We start from the raw sequence: 21,459 nt of genomic DNA, 5'->3' as shown, positions 1-21,459 counted from the left end.
TTTATGGCTAAAAAAAAGTCTCTGTCGCTATGTACATTGTCAAGTTGTGACACTGTGTTAATTTATATCCATTTCAGGAAGATTATCTTCTGATACAGACTCATTGAGGCACTACTTGTTGCCTGTACACCTCCATCCATCAAAAAGATTAATAACAACCTGTAAATGTGCAGAGAAGAATCTTAACATCTCCCTCCATATTCTCTCAGCTGTGCTCCCCTCTCTCCCCATGTCTCCTCCTACTCTCATTCCTCCAGCCCATCCTTCTTTCTGGTCCAATAACAGGCCTCATTCTATCCTGTTCCTGCCTTCCCCTGTATAAGGACATCATCCTACAAGTACTCAGTTGGTAAAGTAATATGCCATTTGGAATTATTTTCGTGCTATATTCCTTCAGGAAAATATTAGTATTATAGGTTCCCCAAAGCACATGACCAACTTAATCTCAGAATATTGACCACTATAGCACTTTTAGGTAGGTTCTATATCAAAAAGTGAGCCTTAAATGTACAGCAAAAGGAACTGATTACTCCCAAAACATTGTGCCATTATTTATGACGTAGAACATGGGAAATCAAGGTGGTGTACCACTAGAAGCTTTACCTCTATTGAAATGCTTTCATATGTTTGTGGAAGAACTCTGAATACTACCAGGGAGAATAGAAGTCATTAATATCACCAAGCCACAAACTCTGTGACATAGAATTGCTTTCAAGATATACAGATACATTGTTTTTATTTAAACTGTTTTCTTTATTTCTTAAATTATAATTATTTATGCTGAGTCTCTCTCTTGACGGGTATGTAGATATGAGCATATGAACAAACAATAAAACACATATGTAGAAATCAGATGACTATATGTATATGTCTGTTCTGTCCTACCATGTATGTTCCAGGAATCAAACTTATGTCATCAGGCTTAATAGCAATATTCTCTGTCCCATGACACCTATTTCCAGTCTCAGAATTAATTTTATATAAATAATGCTGCTTATTAATTACCTGTATCAAATTATGTTTAAAGTTTAAAAGTCAATATCTGTTTTCTCAATATTCATTCCAGACACTCAGTAATTATAAGTTGTCTCATGATTTGATGTACAGAATGGCATACATTATGCATCTCTATGAAATTTGTTCAACGTTCCTCAAAAGCATGTTATTTTCTAACTAAACACATTTCCTTTAAAATAAATTTTTATTTATTATTGATCTCTCTCTCCTCTCTCTCTCTCTCTCTCTCTCTCTCTCTCTCTCTCTGTGTGTGTGTGTATAGTAATAATAACTAAAGGAAATATTTTAAGTTTAAGAGGAAGTAAGAAGTGTCATAAAAAGAGTTGGGGGTGAAGTGGGAAGGGTAGAATATATGTAATATAGTAACTTGTATAAAATTCTCAAAAACTTTTTTAAATGTATAAAATTTACTTTATTGTAAACTGAATAAAAGTCCACACTTGGAAAACTATTAGTCCAAGAGAAAAAAAATACATGTCAACATGATTAATAACTCTGATGTTTTGAAATAGATATAAGAACTCTGCCTAGCAGGCCTTAAATATTCTTCACCAGGGACCACACAAGTTTTTCTACCCTAACTTTCTCTGTAAGTTCATATTTAAATGAAGGGATATACCTTCATAACAATCATAAAAATTTATAACAAACCTCCTGACTTCTGATACCATCTACCCTTCAATAACAGATACAGATTTAACAAAATAATTTCATTTGCACAGAATAAATACAAATTTATTCTCACAATAAATACAAATATGAAAGAAGAAGGCATAACCCTCCTTCCAAATCAAATAGTGATAAAAAAGAAAAGGAAAGGAAAAAAAAATATGGTTGACAATGAGAATTACCAAGTTGAATCCCAGGGCACAGATTTTAAAAGAACAAGTATAATATTCATAAAAAAATCTTAAGAGATCTGTGTTTAATGTAAAAAATACTTCATGTGTATTCTATTGTATAGTACACTGAATACTTTGTAATTTGGAATGAACCACAATTAATATAGTATGTCCTTCTCCAAAACTATCTTCGGTTTTTCACAAAGTATTTCAGTTTATAAACAGCTGAGTACACTGAAGAAAATTACTTTCTAATATAACCACAGATCTTCACCTGAGTAAGGAGAGAAGTGAGACAGGATCTGGCTATGGAGTCCTGACTAGGCTGACCCTTACTGTGTAACTAGGCTGGCCTTGAACTTGTAACGATCCTCCTTCCTCTGCCTGCTGAGTGTCATAAGCATGGGATAAATTCGAATAAATTCATTTTAGATGATTAGAGGAGGTTTTCTCTACTGAGATTTGTCCATTTGTGCTGATTGTTTTTATGAAAAGCAACAGTATCAATTTTTATTTTTTCTTCTGTGCTCGTTTTTTTTATCTTTTCTTTTTAACTGCTAGCAGTTTTAATATGGTTTGTAGTAGAAGTAGCACACATTTCACGGAGTATTCTCTATTCCTCCTACATAGAAAAATCACATTTTTATCTTCTGCTTTTCAATTTAAATCTTTGAACGTTTTCCCACTGCTCAGACACTAATGAATCTTTTTATGATAGCACAAGGACATTTTATTCCTAGAGAGCTGGTTCAAATTGGCTCATTTACTCTTCCCTTTGTCAAGCACAGTCTAGTTTTAGGTCACTATAGAGACCAACATTATCCAAAGGAACGATCAGAACCTCTGTGCTTCGGGTAGCAGGGCTTCCTACTGTGGAAAGTGACAGAGATTGTTAAGTATGTAACAGATGAAATGTCTTAAAATAATTTGCAAATTATATCAAAGCATGGCAATCTTCATTTCAAACAATTTACTGAATTTAGCATCAGGCAATTTTATTCATCTAGGATCACACTATTATGATATTAATGATATTTGAGTAAAAAGGTAATTTTTCGAGAAAAAGAGTCACCACCAATCTAAAGTTATATCATATTAAATTCTGTAAAGAAAAAAACAGGTTGCCTTATTTAAAAAAAACACATAAATGCTTTCTGGGGCATAGAAGTATACTAAGGTTTAATGTGTCATATTTTACTATTTATAACTCTTGAAAAGATTAATTCTCAATGCAGAAGAAAAAACTGTTATTCCTTGCAAAAAAGAATGATTAATTACAAATCACATCATTTTCCCACACAACTTGCTGTGGCTAACTTTCTGATAACAGCTAGCCCAAGTATATTGTAACTTAGCTCTCCCAGTTAGAGAGCTTGCTTATGTATTTAGTAATAGCTTCAGATTAATCAACATTTAATGGAAATCGCAGTTTCTACAATAGAAGCATGCCATTTGTATGCTTTATCAGGACTTTATTTGTGAATATTTCAGTCAAGTTTGTGTTGATAATATAGTTAATCTCACTGAACACTTAGTAAAAAGAAAATGTGAAATTAGAAAAAAATCTTTAGACTTTCAGGAGGACACAAATAAACACTTGAATGAACTTAAATAGAATAAATGACTGAATGATGTCCAAACAGAGTAAAAGAAATTAAAAGAAAGCTAATGCTGATAGCAATTATGAAGACAATAGAAGGCTTTAAAATGGAATTAAAGGAAATATTGAAACAGAATCAATTTGAAATGGAAACAGAACTGATAGCCAAGCAACTCAAATAAAACTCAAGAGAATGGAAATAGAGAACATAGAATATTAATACTTGAAGCAATATTATCTAGTACAAATAAGTAATGTATATAAAGAAAACAAAAGATAAATACTTTTGAAAAATGTGTTCCAAACAAGACCCAATCTTTAAGTTAGAAGAATGAATAAGGGAAAAGAATCCCAGGTAAATGTCATAAACCTCCTGTTCAAAAATATTATAACAAAAACCTTTCCCGAACCAAAAAATGACAAATCCATTAAGGTACATGAAGCATAATGGTCACTAAATAAAACTGCCAAATAATATTCTATAGAATGTCATAGTTAAAATATTAGGCATACAGAATGATAAAAGAACATTAAAAGCTGCAAGATTAAATTTATAAGTCAAATGTAAAAAAATTTCATCATACTAATTTTGATATCCAGAAGACCTTAGAGCAATGCATTCCAACTGGGAATAGATTATGACTACCAACTTAGACTAATCCATCAAGAAAAATTATTTGCCACCATTGAAAGCAAAGGGAAAAAACTTCCTTGATATAAATATCCTACATAAATTCATATCCAATAGAGCAAATCTAAAATATGTAGTAGAAACAATTATCAGGATGAAGGAAAATGATCAAAGTCAAGAGAAAGATAACACAGGAACTCAGGAATCTTCGATTACTGAAGATAAAGTGCCACTAAGAATACAAAAAAGAAAAAAAAAAACAAAATCAGCAATCAATGGCTTGATAAGCATATACGTTTCTATATAACTTTAAATATACTTGCATCAATCCTCCAATCAAAGGACACAGGGTAGAATAATAGATCAAGAAAGAAAATCTATCTTTCTGTTGTCTACAAGGAATATATTTAGGCTTTAAGGATAGGCACCATGTTAGATGATAGAATGGATAAAAGGTATTCCAACCAAACAAAACCAGAAAAAATATCAGATACTGCTCTCCTAATATCTGGCTAAAACAACTTAAGATTAGTTAAGATCTATCACAAACAAATACTAGGAAGTACAAAATTCACAGAGATTTAGAAATCTTTATTGGGTGGTCAAAGAAGAAGACAAATAAATAAAAGTATTTTGAAGCTAAGTTGAAATGAAAATTCCTGCAAACTAAATACAGACATATATTAGGATGATTTTCAACCATGACCACAGTGGATTCATCATAGAGATGGAGATGTAGGGAGGATTCATTAATAAATAAAATAAACCATACAAACAGACATAAAGATTAAAAAAAATCTCAATAGGTACAAAATAACATTGACAAATGCCAAAACGTCTTCATGATAAGAGACTTAGAGAAAATAGTATTAGAGAAAATTATCTCTCAACATGATGGAAACCCCTTTCTGTACGTATATACACTTATATAGTTTGAATGGAAATTTCCTATCTTGCCTGACAGTATTCTCCACCACAGCCAAAGACTAGCAAACATTCACATAGGGGCCACAAGAAGACTTGTTTTGACTTAATGGTAGGATTGCCCGAAATTAATTCTCCAGACATTATAAACTATGTGATAGCTAATTGTACACCTATCACCCCACTCTGGCACCTAAGCCTCAGGTATCATAGCAGAAAGGAGGTATAAAAAGATTGCACTAGCCAGAGAAGCAGGACATTTTCTCTAAGATTTGAAGTCTTAGAAATGTGAGAAAAGTTATACCTACGAAGTTTCATCAGCATGGTTGCTTAAACAAAGGCTTGAATCAGAAGAGCAGTTGTAACACTGACGTGAAAGGAGAAGATCTCGAAGTGTCTCAAAGATAATTATTAAACAACCATGAAATGCTGAGAGAGTAGAAGAGACAGTATTCAACTCAATGAAGAAGTACCTGTTTTAATAAAATTCATTTAAGTTATAACGAATAGATAAGGAACATACACTAGAACTTTTAATGATATCATAGTTACTAAATTGTGAATGTAGGTAAATAGATAAATTACACACACACACACACACACATATAAATACATATATACATTGAAATATATTAATCGTAGTTAGATATATTTTTGTTTATTTCCTTTATTACTTTGTCATGTTGAGGACAAACAGAGTCTGTACATTTCATACAAGAACTCTCCAACAGAGCCATCAATAGACTTATGAGTCAGAATGTAAGTTTATAAGTGTCATTCATGACTAAAAGATAGGAATAATAAGATGTTGAAATATATTGACTGTCAAAATACTGCCTCCAGGATTTACTAAATTAATTTTTCTGGAATAAAAGCTGAAATAATTTTGTATTAGTAAGAGAGTTTGTTTTAATAATTATTTTAGTCAAAATTCATTATACATCGGAAGATGCTAGTTTGATAATTTCTTCCTTTATATTAACTTTTTTCAAGCTTGAAAGCTGGAATTTTCATATATTATATATATCAATGAAATACTAATATTGTCTATGGTCATACCACCCTGAACATGCCCAATCTTATCTGAAATACTAATATCAAGAATTATTTATTGAAAATTTAGTATATCATAAATATTTTATTTATTTTTATTCAATCTGTGGTGCGTATTTGAAATGTTACCTTACATCTAAAGAATAATAAACTGACACCCGTTTTCTATGAAGATATGATGAAGCCAAATTGAGATTTGATTTTACCTGATAAAACTCAGTTTTTCAAACATTTCTAGTAAAGACTTTGAAAGAAACATTGACATAAGATGCCTATGTATTCCTCCCTGCCTTTCTGACCTGAAGTCTGTGATTTGTAATCACGATTCTTATGTTCAAACTGTTTGAATTTAGAAGCAGTGATCACAGAGTCCCCTCTCATAAAAACATGTTGAGTCTCAATGTCTAGCATTTTAATGCTTATATAGAATTTTATCTTTACATTTACTCATTTGTGATAAAAAACATAAATGTTGTTGGGGCGCATTCAATAAAAGATGATTCTCTGCCTTTGGGGACTTCTAAAGAACAAAAGGAGTTCTTTGGAAGCCATGTGAAAATCTATCCTCGGCTCTCAAATTTATTATGAATGACTCAGTTGTATGGAATGATTAAGTGAAAGCCACATATTTATATAAATAGTCTTGTTATAGCTAAATTCTGAAAATATGTGAAGACTGTATTATTTGGTGTAATTCTCATGGCATTTTCCTTTCTACCAACTCTTTTAACACCTTCTTTTATGCCTAAAACTAAATGATTTGAGTTGATCATTTACCCTCAGATTTCCACTCTCGATTATTAGTTCAGTTATGTATATGAGTTTATTTACATAATGCATTATATTTAATATGCTTTCATTATTTAAAGTAATATGCTTTGTTTCAAATTTTAAGCTATGTTTATCTTTCTACTTGTGATTTACCAGATTCAAGAAAATGCAAATTTTAAATCTAAACTTATACATTACTTAATGATGGGCTATGTATGAAAATTTCCTGTGGTTTAATATAGGTGACAAAAAAAATGAAACCTATCCTAAATTATCAAAAAGTTGAACATACTTAAACTTTATTCTAAATTGTTTGTTATCTTAAAACACTAGAAATATTTATTTTTTATTTTTTGTTATAAAATTATTGGTACTTCAATACTTTAATTAAAATATAATTACATAATTTTCTTTTCCTTCCTACAGCCCTTCCAACTATTGCATACTACCTACATATGCAAACTGATATAAATCTTCTTCCCTGACTATTATTGTTAAAGAAATATATACACACAGACATACATTTATCTACTGATCTTTAAATATATATATATATATATATATATATATATATATATATATAGTTTTATATATATAGTTATATAACCCCTTTCCATGTGGTGACACTGGATTCTATTTTCCTTCATAAGAAGAATAAACAAATATATATCTAATTAATAGAATAGTATGGCAGAACCAATCTTCTTCAAATTATTTATATGAATAATGCATGAGAAAGCCATAAGAATTTTATATATATATATTCCAAGCACCAAGAATCTCCCATAATTAATGATTATTATTGTTAATGAATATATATACAGACACACATATCTCCTAGTAGAAATATATATATATATGTGTGTGTGTGTGTGTGTGTGTGTGTGTGTGTTCACTTTTGTTTTCTATCTTTACATAGTCTCAGGGCTTACCACTTTTCATTGAACAATCATTACCTTGATAATTAAGGTTGAAATCTACCATTTTCTTTCTGTGCTCACTGCAAAATGTCAGACACCCTTTACCAGCAGGGCCTTTCCTTTTCTGACATTGTCTGTGGATATCAAAACTCTTGTAGACCTCTACCTGCAGAATATCACATAGACTTGGTTAAGATTACAGGTTCAATTTCCTTTCTCCAGATAAGAACTTGTTCACCTAGCACCTGAGGTTTCTGGAATGCCTCCCTATGCTAATGAAGCATCTGTTATGCCTTAAGCCTTCAGCCAATGACATTGCCCACTGCCAACTCTGCAGCTTGTCCCAAAGTCATAGTTATCATATGTACTCGCGAGGCTTCGAAGTCCCCAGCTAGACTGGTATCAGCTGATGATCCCCCAGTGGCCTCAGGGAGGATCACAAACAATCTATGAAGTTCCTCGTCCATGGGAAGGTAATAATTCTTCCTTTATCAGCAATTATCAGTTGCCTGTAGTTTCTGGTCCACAGATGTAACCCTGTGAGATTTCTCTCTTGTGTTAGCATATCTATTGATATTGTTATTATTCTTATTTGTACTTAAATCTTTCTATTCCTTTTCATGTGCTATTTCCTGAACCATAGATTCAGAAACTATGATATTGACCTGTCCATTGTGTTTGAATCCCCAAGATCCAAGTCGTTTGCCTTGTGTCCAGCTGTGATATTTTGCTATGGTCTCCATTTGCAAAAAAAAAAAAAAAAAAGGTGCTTCTTTACTTATAGCTACAATGATCTGTGAGTACGTGGTGGTTTGGATAAAATTTGTCCCTGTAGGCTCAAAAATATTTGATTATTTGGTCTCTAGTTTATGGAACTATTTGGGGAGGATTAGGAATTTGAAATGTTGTTTGCAACTCTGACCAAGACTCTTGGAAGCCGGAGTAAGAAAACTCAGAGACTACAACAGAGACTCCGGGAATCAGGCAAAATTGCCAAAGTATATTCCTTTATTGCAGGAATTGGGCAAACTTTAAATCCCTCTACCAGTATCTCATTGGCTCTCAAGTAGCCAGACGTGGCACTCTTTCTTTCTTATTGGCTTGCTCCATTTCTTTCTTTCTTTCTTTCTTTTTTTTATTAACTTGAGTATTTCTTATATACACTTCGAGTGTTATTCCCTTTCCCGGTTTCCGGGCAAACATCCCCATCCCCCCTCCCCTTCCTTATGGGTGTCCCCCTCCCAACCCTCCCCCCATTGCCGCCCTCCGCCCAACAGTCTAGTTCACTGGGGGTTCAGTCTTAGCAGGACCCAGGGCTTCCCCTTCCACTGGTGCTCTTACTAGGATATTCATTGCTACCTGGGAGGTCAGAGTCCAGGGTCAGTCCATGTATAGTCTTTAGGTAGTGGCTTAGTCCCTGGAAGCTCTGGTTGCTTGGCATTGTTGTACATATGGGGACTCGAGTCCCTTCAAGCTCTTCCAGTTCTTTCTCTGATTCCTTCAACGGGGGTCCTGTTCTCAGTTCAGTGGTTTGCTGCTGGCATTCGCCTCTGTATTTGTTGTATTCTGGCTGTGTCTCTCAGGAGCAATCTACATCCGGCTCCTGTCAGCCTGCACTTCTTTGCTTCATTCATCTTGTCTAATTGGGTGGCTGTATATGTATGGGCCACATGTGGGGTAGGCTCTGAATGGGTGTTCCTTCAGTCTCTGTTTTAATCTTTGCCTCTCTCTTCCCTGCCAAGGGTATTCTTGTTCCCCTTTTAAAGAAGGAGTGAAGCATTCACATTTTGATCATCCGTCTTGAATTTCATTTGTTCTAGGCATCTAGGGTAATTCAAGCATTTGGACTAATAGCCACTTATCAATGAGTGCATACCATGTATGTCTTTCTGTGATTGGGTTAGCTCACTCAGGATGATATTTTCCAGTTCCAACCATTTGCCCACGAATTTCATAAAGTCATTGTTTTTGATAGCTGAGTAATATTCCATTGTGTAGATGTACCACATTTTCTGTATCCATTCCTCTGTTGAAGGGCATCTGGGTTCTTTCCTGTTTCTGGCTATTATAAATAAGGCTGCGATGAACATAGTGGAGCACGTGTCTTTTTTATATTTTGGGGCATCTTTTGGGTATATGCCCAAGAGAGGTATAGCTGGATCCTCAGGCAGTTCAATGTCCAATTTTCTGAGGAACCTCCAGACTGATTTCCAGCATGGTTGTACCAGTCTGCAACCCCACCAACAATGGAGGAGTGTTCCTCTTTCTCCGCATCCTCGCCAGAATTTGCTGTCACCTGAGTTTTTGATCTTAGCCATTCTCACTGGTGGGAGGCGAAATCTCAGGGTTGTTTTGATTTGCATTTCCCTTATGACTAAAGATGTTGAACACTTCTTTAGGTGTTTCTCAGCCATTTGGCATTCCTCGGCTGTGCATTGTTTGTTTAGCTCTGAACTCCATTTTTAATAGGGTTATTTGTCTCCCTGCGGTCTAACTTCTTGAGTTCTTTGTATATTTTGGATATAAGGCCTCTATCTGTTGTACGATTGGTAAAGATCTTTTCCCAATCTGTTGGTTGCCGTTTTGTCCTAACTACAGTGTCCTTTGCCTTACAGAAGCTTTGCAGTTTTATGAGATCCCATTTGTCGATTCTTGATCTTAGAGCATAAGCCATTGGTGTTTTGTTCAGGAAATTTTTTTCCAGTGCCCATGTGTTCCAGATGCTTCCCTAGTTTTTCTTCTATTAGTTTGAGTGTGTCTGGTTTGAAGTGGAGGTCCTTGATCCACTTGGACTTAAGCTTTGTACAGGGTGATAAGCATGGATCGATCTGCATTGTTCTACATGTTGACCTCCAGTTGAACCAGCACCATTTGCTGAAAATGCTATCTTTTTTCCATTGGATGGTTTTGGCTCCTTTGTCAAAAATCAAGTGACCATAGGTGTGTGGGTTCATTTATGGGTCTTCAATTCTATTCCATTGGTCTATCTGTCTGTCTCTGTACCAATACCATGCAGTTTTTGTGCGTTTGGTGTTTTGATTATTATGTGACGGGAGGTGTTTCTTTTCTGGTCCAATCTATTTTGAGTTCTGTAGGCTTCTTGTATGCCTATGGGTATCTCTTTTTTTAGGTTAGGGAACTTTTCTTCTATGATTTTGTTGAAGATATTTACTGGTCCTTTGAGCTGGGAGTCTTCACTCTCTTCTATACCTATTATCCTTAGGTTTGATCTCCTCATTGAGTCCTGGATTTCCTGTATGTTTTGGACCAGTAGCTTTTTCTGCTTTACATTATCTTTGACAGTTGAGTCAATGATTTCTATGGAATCTTCTGCTCCTGAGATTCTCTCTTCCATCTCTTGTATTCTGTTGGTGAAGCTCGTATCTACAGCTCCTTGTCTCTTCTTTTGGTTTTCTATATCCAGGGTTGTTTCCATGTGTTCTTTCTTGATTGCTTCTATTTCCATTTTTAATTCCTTCAACTGTTTGATTGTGTTTTCCTGGAATTCTTTCAGGGATTTTTGTGACTCCTCTGTATGGGCTTCTACTTGTTTATGATTTCCTGGAATTCTTTCAGGGATTTTTGTGACTCCTCTCTATGGGCTTCTACTTGTTTATTTATGATTTCCTGGAATTCTTTCAGGGATTTTTGCGATTCCTCTCTGTAGGCTTCTACTTGTTCTCTAAGGGAGTTCTTCACGTCTTTCTTGAAGTCCTCCAGCATCATGATCAAACATGATTTTGAAACTAGATCTTGCTTTTCTGGTGTGTTTGGATATTCCATGTTTGTTTTGATGGGAGAATTGGGCTCCGATGGTGCCATGTAGTCTTGGTTTCTGTTGCTTGGGTTCCTGCGCTTGCCTCTCGCCATCAGATTATCTCTAGTGTTACTTTGTTCTGCTATTTCTGACAGTGGCTAGACTGTCCTATAAGCCTGTTTGTCAGGAGTGCTGTAGACCTGTTTTCCTGTTTTCTTTCAGCCAGTTATGGGGACAGAGTGTTCTGCTTTTGGGCGTGTAGTTTTTCCTCTCTACAGGTCTTCAGCTGTTCCTGTGGGCCTGTGTCTTGAGTTCACCAGGCAGGTCACTTGCGCTGCTTGTTCCATTTCTTTTTTTTTTTTTTTTTTTTTTTTTGGAGCTGGGTACCGAACCCAGAGGCTTGTGCTTCCTAGCTTGCTCCATTTCTTGATCCAGCTTCTGAGTTCTCTAGCCATGCCAACAGATTCCAGGTTGGCTCAGGAAGGAAGTGTCAGTGATGCATGTGCCAGCATTGTATCTGGGCCTGTTTGGCTAAGTTCCTCCTACAGTTGGAGGAAGTATGTAGCAGAAAGTCTTTGAGGTTATAGAGCTCATGGTATTCGGAGTTAAATCTCTTTATGTCATGATTATGGATCACAACGGAACTCTCAGCAACCACTCCAGTTTCAGTACCATTCATGACTGCTTGCTGCCATTCTTGCCTCTATGAAGGTTATAGAATCTAACTACCTTGATTTGTGAGCCACAAATTAAATTCTTTTCTTTATCGTTTGCTTTGGTCATAATATTATAAATCAGAAATTTGAAAATTAACTAAGAAATACTATAGGGATAAGACTTAGAATGTTAGAATTTATATGCTGGTCTAGCAGAATGATTGTTGTAGATATTTTCTATGATACGTGACCTCACTAGCCCTAAGAAGTTGCCTAAATTTTTAATAACAGATTTGGTTTCTGTCTTGTTTAAGGACCTTAACTGCAGTTAAACAATTTTCTTTTGCCAGATGAATGCCAGCTCTGGAGCTCTGATTTTCCCTTGAAGGTATCTGAGTGAAAAGAGCTTTGGCAAGGGCAAGTCTTGGTCTTTCAAGAGATCATGGTTGCTTATTAGTAGAACATTTACCAATCTTGACTTTAAGTTACCTTTGAGGTCAGAAGCCGCATATCCCTTGATCTATTGATTCTTCCTGCTCCACAGCAGAGGGATTAAATAAAAGTAAAGAGATCCTTTGCTCTTTTCTCCACAGGCCCTCCATATGCCGGGCCCTAAGGGTGAAATTTTACTTAACTCCTAGTCAGCTAGGGAAAATTGTTCACAGGAAGAGAAAAATGGAGAGACTTTTAAAAAGGATTCTAATTCTAAGGGAAAGGAAATGGGGAGGAAACCTATCAGAATATATGCTCTGTTTAAGTTACTATGCTTTCTTAATTTCTAGGCTACTCTACCCCGCCATCTTTTTCTTCCTCTGAATTTTGCTCTCTTCTGCTAAATGTGCTCATTCCTAGTTCTTTGTACCTTTTCTAGAATAGATTGCATGTTTTTTCCAAGCATTCATCTTTTTTAAAGTTCACTAAAAGTTCAAACGAGTTCAAATCATAAATCGACTAAGAAGTTTACAATAGAGAGATGTGTTTGCATGTGTTTCCATCAACACTAGTTATCTAGGTACACGTTCATGATCTGTCAGTAGCTCTACAGGTTCATAGAGAGTCTAACACTATAATCTTTGGGTTAAGTTAGAATTGGAATTTTGGAGAGATAAACCCAATATTTTATCTTCTGTCCTTGAACCTATAATACTGTGTTCTTTTTCTTTTTTAATATTTTATTTATTTATTTATTATATATAAATACACTGTAGCTGTCTTCAGATACACCATAGGAGGCATCAGATCTCATTACAGATGGTTGTGAGCCACCATGTGGTTGCTGGGATTTGAACTCAGGACCTCGGGAAGAGCAATCGGTACTCTTAACCACTGAGCCATCTCTCCAGCACCTGTGTTCTTTTTCTTTTTATTTATTTAAGTAATTCTTTTTCTTTTTATTTATTTAAGTAATTTATGTACATATACTGTCGCTGTCTTCAGACACATGAGAAGAGTGCATCAGATCCCATCACAGATGTCTGTGAGCCACCATGTGGTTGCTGAGAATTGAACTCATGAATTCTGGACGAGAAGTCAGTGCTCTTAACCACTGAGCCATCTCTCCGGCTTACTTTGGTCCCTTTTTTTATAAATTGTTTTACATCTCTAAAGATTGTATTCTAAGTTAAAATGCCTGCTTTATATCTCAGAAGCAATTAACTCATGACATGTGAAAGCTGGTAGAGTTCTAATTGCTGTTTTCATATCAGAGAGTGCTTTAATAGCACTGCTATTATAAAAGGCTTAATAATTATTACTATAATTTTAGGAATCCTTATAGCGTCATCATTTGCAATAAAGAAATTATCTGTCTGTATAGCATCACTACAAAAAAGGACATTTTTGTTGATCTACAGAAAATCTGCCCAGTAGGGTAAGCTAATACTCATGGATTATATATTAATTTAGATTAATAATGACAATGACAAGAAAGGCAAATCAATAGCAAGAATCAAATCTTGAAAATGCTGTCCCTTCAGACTTGCCTAGAAGGGATCATCCATTGTGATTCACAGTCCCTGGTGTAACCACCTCAGCAAGATCACCTGCAAGCTTTTGGGCATTCCTACATGGCTCCTGACTGTTTGTTACCACCAATATATGTGCACTACAAACCATGTGTTCACAGATACATTGGCCTGCTAGTGATTGTTTTCGTTCATACATGTAATGACTAGTTTATACAATTAATTTCTTTAAATCTACTTTGTCAACTTTTATAGTGTTTTCTAATATAATTTAAATGATACTACAGGATGTAGGTTTTCATGTTATGTCCACTTCAGATAATCTGAATTCTGTTCTCTACTTTTCAGTGGTAAAAATATGGATGTATACACATGTAAAAGATCTATGTATTTACGATCTACCTATTGTATGTCTATCATTTATTTACCTATTATCTATTTTTTAGCCATCTATTTATCATCTATCTCCATGTACAAAAGTTAGGAGGAACATCAAAGACCTCAATCTTAAATCTAAATTTTGAAATTTAATTTTAAATTGCTAGAAAAAAACATAGGCAAGTACTTTACTAAGTGTAGACTTAGAAAAGGAGTATTAGAATAGAATTTCGTTCACCAACAACTGATAAGTAGAACTTCATAAACTAAAGCATTCAAATATCATTAATGAGACAACCAGTTGAATAAAATGTCAACTCACAAAATGGGAATAATCTACAACAGCAATATATCTAATATATGATTAATATTAGGATTATACAAAGAACTGAAAAACTCAAGAGTTCTAAAATCAGACAACGACAAAAGAACCACTCCTCCCTCCAAAACAAACAAACAAACAAGCAAATAAGTGACCCATTTGAAGAAGAGGCTTGGAATTAAAACAGAGAGTTGAAAAGAGAAGCAATAAAACTGATTAGTGGAGCAGAAAACATCCATATCCCTTATGATTATGGAAATGTAAATCAAAGTAACTCAAAATATAGTCAAAGTTAAAAACAAACTCTGAGCAATGCTAAGTGCATGTGGAAGAATGAGTTTGTTCATTAACTTTTGGAGATCTTTTAAATTTGTCTCACCACTCTGGAAATCAGCTTGGGGAATCAATGAAAACTCACAAATAATTCTCCCTAACAATCCGTCTATTTACTCCTTGGCATATGCTAAATGATTGAACATGCTGCTCCAATTCCACTTGCTCAGGAATGTTCACTGCTGTTTTATTCATGATAGGTAAGGAATGAAACAAAAACCCAACTGTCCTTCAGAGATGAATAGATATTGAAAGTGTGGTGCATATATACAAAGGCATAGTTAGTCTGCTGAAAAGAAAAAGGAAATCCTGACATTTATACAAAAATGCACACTAGAAAATATTACGTTGAGTGAGGTAACCAAGACCTAGAAATACAGATATTATTCATTTTCTCTCATCTTCATTTTCTAGCTTCAAATCTGTAAATGTAAGTATAACCTTGTTAAACAGAATCCAAGAAAGTATAAATCAATTGTGGGTTTATTAGCCCAGATGGAAATAGAAGGATACAGGTGAAATAGAACAGAAAATATACAAGTATAGCACAAAGCTTCAACAAGAGAGGGAGGAAGGAAGTCAATTCAAAATGAAATAATGTGGAGAAAGAAATAACACTAACTGTGATTGATAATGCCTCAAGGAATTTTGATATATATTTACTTTAAGTTGTACACAGTCATATCCATTTGTATGTATACATTGATTGTGTGTATGTATGGTTGTACGTCACCTTTCTTTTTTCATCTCCCTTTAATATTTTTCCTTTTTCTTTCTCTATTCCTCCTCCTCCTCTGTTTTGTTATTATGGTAGATTTTTCTCAGCAACCTCTACTAAATCCCTCAATAACTTATCGTGTAGTCCCTCTAGTCTTTGAAGCTTTTTCTTGATATCTCTAATAGGCTGGTCTATAAAAGCCATAGTCACAGTAGCTTTGTGCTCCTCACTCTGAGGTCATAGGGTGTATATTGGCAGGATGCCTCTATGAGTCTCCTTAGGAAGGCTGAGGTCTATTCATCTGGTTCCTGCTTAACCTCACATACTTTGGTCAAATCGGTAGGTCGTTATGTGCTCCTCTTGAGACCCACCATCAGAGCCTGGTAGAGCTTCATGTGATCATTATCTTCTGTTGTATTCAAGTCCCAACCAGGTATGATCAGGGGAAACCTGCTGTGGATGACAGCCTGGTCAATCAGTGGTGCCCCTGTGTCTGCGGGGACATAATTTCTGGCTTCCTGCATTATCCTCTCTTGCTCTTTGATTGTGAAGAGCACTCATGAGTTGTTGGATATCATCCCAGGTGGGCTGAGTAAATAAGACAGTATCAAAGAGATTAATCAGCCCCCCTGGGGCTATATGAAAATGAGGGGTCTTGAGACTTCCAGTTGCACAAGTCAGCTGAAGAGGGGGGTGGTCAATATTGCATGGCCTGATTGCCATTCTCATCTATAGGCCTGTAGGCTCGGAGGGGGAGGACCATTGTAGTATCAGTTGAGGTGGCCCTTTTGCTCAGGTCCCCATGGTCAGTCCTGGTTCTGAGCGTACCTCCCCACCCTCCCCACTTGCTGGGGATGAAGGAAAAGGAGTTAAAGGGACATAAAGGGCTCAAGGAAGATCTCTGCAGAGGGGGTGATTCTTGAGGAGGGGCTGTTGGAACCATGGTGTGGGGGGTAAGTGGGTGGAAGATCCATCAGCAGCAGATCTGCTGTGGAAGAGGCCTGGAAGATGTTCTTTACAGACTTATTGGTCGCTACTGGGTTCTTTTCCTTCATGGCCAGGACCTGCGATAGTCTCAGAGATAAAAAATGCTTTTATCTGGGAGAGGGTGGGATGGGGGGGTACTCCACTAGATTCTTGCAGGGCACTTGGTCTGAATGCCTGAGGGATCCCAGCCTAAAGATTCATTCATCTTCAGCTCTGATCACCTGCAAATGTAAGATCTTGCCATCCTAAACTTGTCCATTTTCTTTTTTCTGAATCCCTGGTCCTCTTTCTCAGGATTGTCACTAAAAGAATGTCCTGGTGTTTCACGTAAAAGTGCAAAATTTGAAACAACTATGATAATATAAACTTCATAGACATCATCAAAAAAACTTTCTATAGATATTTGAACTAATATGTTCACTAATAATTAGGTTTGTCACTGACACACACACAGATCTCTCTCTCTCTCTCTCTCTATATATATATATATATATAGAGAGAGAGAGAGAGAGAGAAGGAGAGAGAGGGAGAGAGAAGGAGAAGAAAGAAAGAAAGAAAGAAAAAAGAAAAAAAGAAAGAAAGAGAGAGAGAAAAAGAAAGTGTGTTTGGACGTGATACGGAAACATTAACAAAAGACTGCACAGTAGAAAGAGGGTCCTGATCACAGTTAAGTATGGGTTCCCAGTGCTGGAGTCTCCCACATGTTTATGAGTCTCCCACATGTTTATTGTCCAGCAAATATTGATATAGCCTCTTAAAAATTTCCATGCTCACACCCAGGATAATACAGCCATGTTAATAATGTGCTATAGATAAAGATAAGAAAATATGCTACTGAATGAAGTCATAGAATTGTCTTAAAATAAAGTTTGTATTTAGTTACATAAGTCAATAAGAAAAGCTGGTAATCAATTTAAACATATTCACTACTGATGTATTTAACAATTGATAGTGCTTAAAATGTATTTACTCTCTACAACATTTACCACTTTAACAGCCACTATGGCTATTTCTTTACATCTTATGGGTAATTATTAGCTTTGGGAAGAACAACACAAAGAAAATAAATGTTCATTTGTAAAATTTATAGTAAGAATTTTAAAGCTAGAGACTCTGGAGAAAAACACTCCTTACTCATTATCTAAGATTTTCCATTTAATAGTATTGCTTAAGGTTTCTATTTGCTTTAGCCTCATCTGTATTCTAAAGGCAATTGTAGTCTCAATATCAGATTATTATAAAAGTTAAATTAGCTAAACCCAGTGAAGCACTTACAGGAATGTCCAGAAACTAGCATGTTCTCTGGAAGGGCTTATCTATTCATGTTTTCTCACACAATAAAAATTGAACCTAGGTCAGCAGATAGAAAGGCTCAGTGGGTAAAGTTGCTTGCTGGGCAAGTCTAATGATTGCTGAAGATCATTCCCTAGCACCCAAGTCAGGGAGAAAGATCTGATTCTACAAACATTTTCTTCTGATCTACCTCTGCATGTGCACACGCATGTGCACATCACACACACACACACACACACACAGTAAGACACACACTCAAACACCCACACATATGTATATCATAGATATTACGCACACATAATCATGCAAACACACACATGCACATCATGCACACTCACATACACAGAATATGCACATGACATACACACTCATATACACACTCTGTCACACACATTCACATTCACACAAATATATGCCCACCACAGACACACATATTCATATACAAAACACACATCATATCACACACAGATATACACACACACACACAGAGTCTCTCATATACATACTCACACATATATTCACACACATGTGCACAGGATACACAGACACTAAGACACTAAGACACACATAATCTCACCCATACATAGTAATACACACATAATCTCACACACTTTCTCTCAAACACACACACGCACACACAGAGAGAGAGAGAGAGAGAGAGAGAGAGAGAGAGAGAGAGAGAAAGAAAGAGAGAGAGAATCCTTTGTTTGTATAGAAATATCACCTGTCAATAAATACTGTTGACTGATTAGCTTACACAGGAAAGAGGGAGGTAAAAGTTCTAAGAGAGAGAGAGGACTCTGGGTTTGACTCAGGCATGGCAAGTATTGAAGAGGAGAAAGACTAGTGAAACTGAGAAGGTAATCAAGCAGGTGACAAACATGGATTTATTGAGATATGTGACACTCAGGTAAAAGAGCCAGATCCATGGAACTAAGCATTTATTTATGTATAAGAAGTCTCAGTGGAGTTATTCTGAAAACAAACTGGGTGAGTAGAAAAGCATAAGGTTACAGATAGTTTTAACTACATTCACACACACTCACACACCCACATGTATATCACACACTCATACACACATTGATGCACAAACATGCACATTACATATTCACACACATGTACATCATGCAATCTTGCATATAACACACTAACACACACATGCACACATGCACATTATGCAATCTTGCATATAACATACTAACACACACATGCACACATGCACACAAACTATTGGGGTTTTCATTTAAAATAGGATAAGGTTATATTTAGATATAAATATAGATAATATAATTGAACTCAATTTTTTAAATATTTATTTATAATACTGTACTGTAGCATTCTTCAGACACACCAGAAGAGGGCATCAAATTTCACTGCAGATGGTTGTGAGCCATCCGGTGGTTTCTGGATTGGAACTCAGAACCTCTGGAAGAGCTCAACTCAAAATTTAAATACTAAAATAGTTATAATAATCAGTTAGAGGGGCTGGGGATTTAGCTCAGTGGTAGAGCGCTTACCTTGGAAGCGCAAGGCCCTGGGTTCGGTCCCCAGCTCTGAAAAAAAGAACCAAAAAAAAAAAATAATCAGTTAGAGACAAATAAAGACAAAATATTTTAATTTATTAAAAATGCATTCCTTTAACTCACCAAGTAGTAATTTGATTTTTATTTGATTGTATTTTGTGAGGATTTAGTCTAGTGGAGTGCACATTCTCCACTATAGAATAGTGAATAACTATCACTTCCAGAATAGTGAATAACTATCAAGCAAATCTATTTCTTATTTTTCCTGGTGCACATCTCCATCTCACAGCATCCTTTATAGATAACAGATTGAGTTATCACCAATAAAGTGTAAATGGAAACAATAGATTTGTTGGCTTATACTGAACATACCTACCATACCAGCACTTAATAACGTCTCTTCTCCAAAGGGTGTATTGTTTACCACTCTAGTTGATAGGGGTATGTGGGGAATGAAGACCATAAATGAGGTGGACTAAATTCTCATGTAATAACCAACTTTTTCAGAAAGTCAAACTTATACTCTGAAGGTTAAGGTGAGTCACATGAGTAAATTGTACAATTACAAGGTCAAGCTGCAGGTGACAAAAACATGTTTTATAATACAAGTATATAAACAAATAACAATCAGCAGTTTTAAAGACTAACCTGAAGTAAACTCACTTCTACCAGCTACATCTGGGAGGACCACAAGAGTACATTCCTCGAGAAATTCCAAAACAATTTCATTCTTTTGATAATGGTGTTCATGAGTTTCTTGTCTTGGTTTATTGGAGCTTTCTCACAAACACATAGAAATATTCTCACATGACTCAATTCATGGACAGTGTTCTAGCGTGGCTTATTCATAAAATGTAATAGTTTCAAGGCCACATGTTGAAGATAATGACATGACAAGATGCTTACAGAATTCATCCCAGCATATCACCTGTAAGACAGAAAAGCTGCCCATCAATTTGGAAAATAAAGTACTTACAAGAGTAAGTTTCACAATTCATTTTTTAACATTATTTTATTTAGAAACTAACAAATTACTGTAATCTTCTCTTCGGATAAAAGCCTTAGAGGATATTGAAAGATATTTTTTGTTTAACAGTGTTATTATTATTAATTTAACATTTAATTTCATAATTTTCATATTTTTATGAATAACTGGAACCAATCAAAGAGCCCTGCTAGTCAATTTTGCCTTTTAAATATATTAAGTATCAAAGGTCTTGAAAGAAAATTTATTTTAGATATTGTGAGAAATAAAGCTTCTTGAAGTTTAAATATGTATAAATGATCTGCACTGCCCACTTTATAGGATTTCCTAAAATGAAACAAGGATATCCCATGCCCTTAGGATGGATTAAGCATTTATAAACGTTCATATCCATTCACATATAAATAAATCATTCTGTGGCAATAAGGACTTAGGGAGTAACCTGTTTTAATTAATTAGTGAGGGTTGCAGTAAGCAATGACTTAGTCAACTCATTTAAAAGAATAAATTAATTTATTGAGTAATTTTATCTAATGTTGGTAAAAGATTTGAGAGGTTATGTGTATACTTTTCTATTTGAACTCATCATTTATAATATCAATAATTTTTAAAAGTATTTAGATATGCTCCCTTACAGACCATTGGTAGAATATTATTGAATAGAAGGTTATGATGATGAAATTGTCATTCTGAGAAAATAGTTTCAGTCTACAGCACAGCAAGACAAAAGCAGGACGGGATATAGGCAGGAGTGTTTGAAGATGGACATAAAGTGGCTAATATTT

The 21,459-nt window shown here is 35.2% G+C and overlaps 1 pseudogene across 1 annotated transcript in view; it reads right to left on the bottom strand.

The window, feature by feature from the left end:
- Nono-ps13 (non-POU domain containing, octamer-binding, pseudogene 13) overlaps positions 1-21,459 on the bottom strand; it is a 204,821-nt pseudogene that overhangs the window by 164,522 nt on the left and 18,840 nt on the right. The window contains exons 2-3 of the transcript XR_015628963.1: positions 20,338-20,617; positions 19,684-19,719 (exon numbers count right to left, since the gene is read on the bottom strand). The product of XR_015628963.1 is annotated as a non-POU domain containing, octamer-binding, pseudogene 13, transcript variant X2 (transcript). The remainder of the gene's footprint in view (positions 1-19,683; positions 19,720-20,337; positions 20,618-21,459) is intronic.

Source organism: Rattus norvegicus, chromosome 9 (assembly GCF_021556685.1).
Source record: "Rattus norvegicus strain SHRSP/BbbUtx chromosome 9, alternate assembly SHRSP_T2T, whole genome shotgun sequence".
Classification (NCBI taxonomy): Eukaryota; Metazoa; Chordata; class Mammalia; order Rodentia; family Muridae; genus Rattus; species Rattus norvegicus.
Note: the sequence above shows the minus strand (reverse complement) of the source record. Positions and strands in the feature narration are given on the sequence as shown.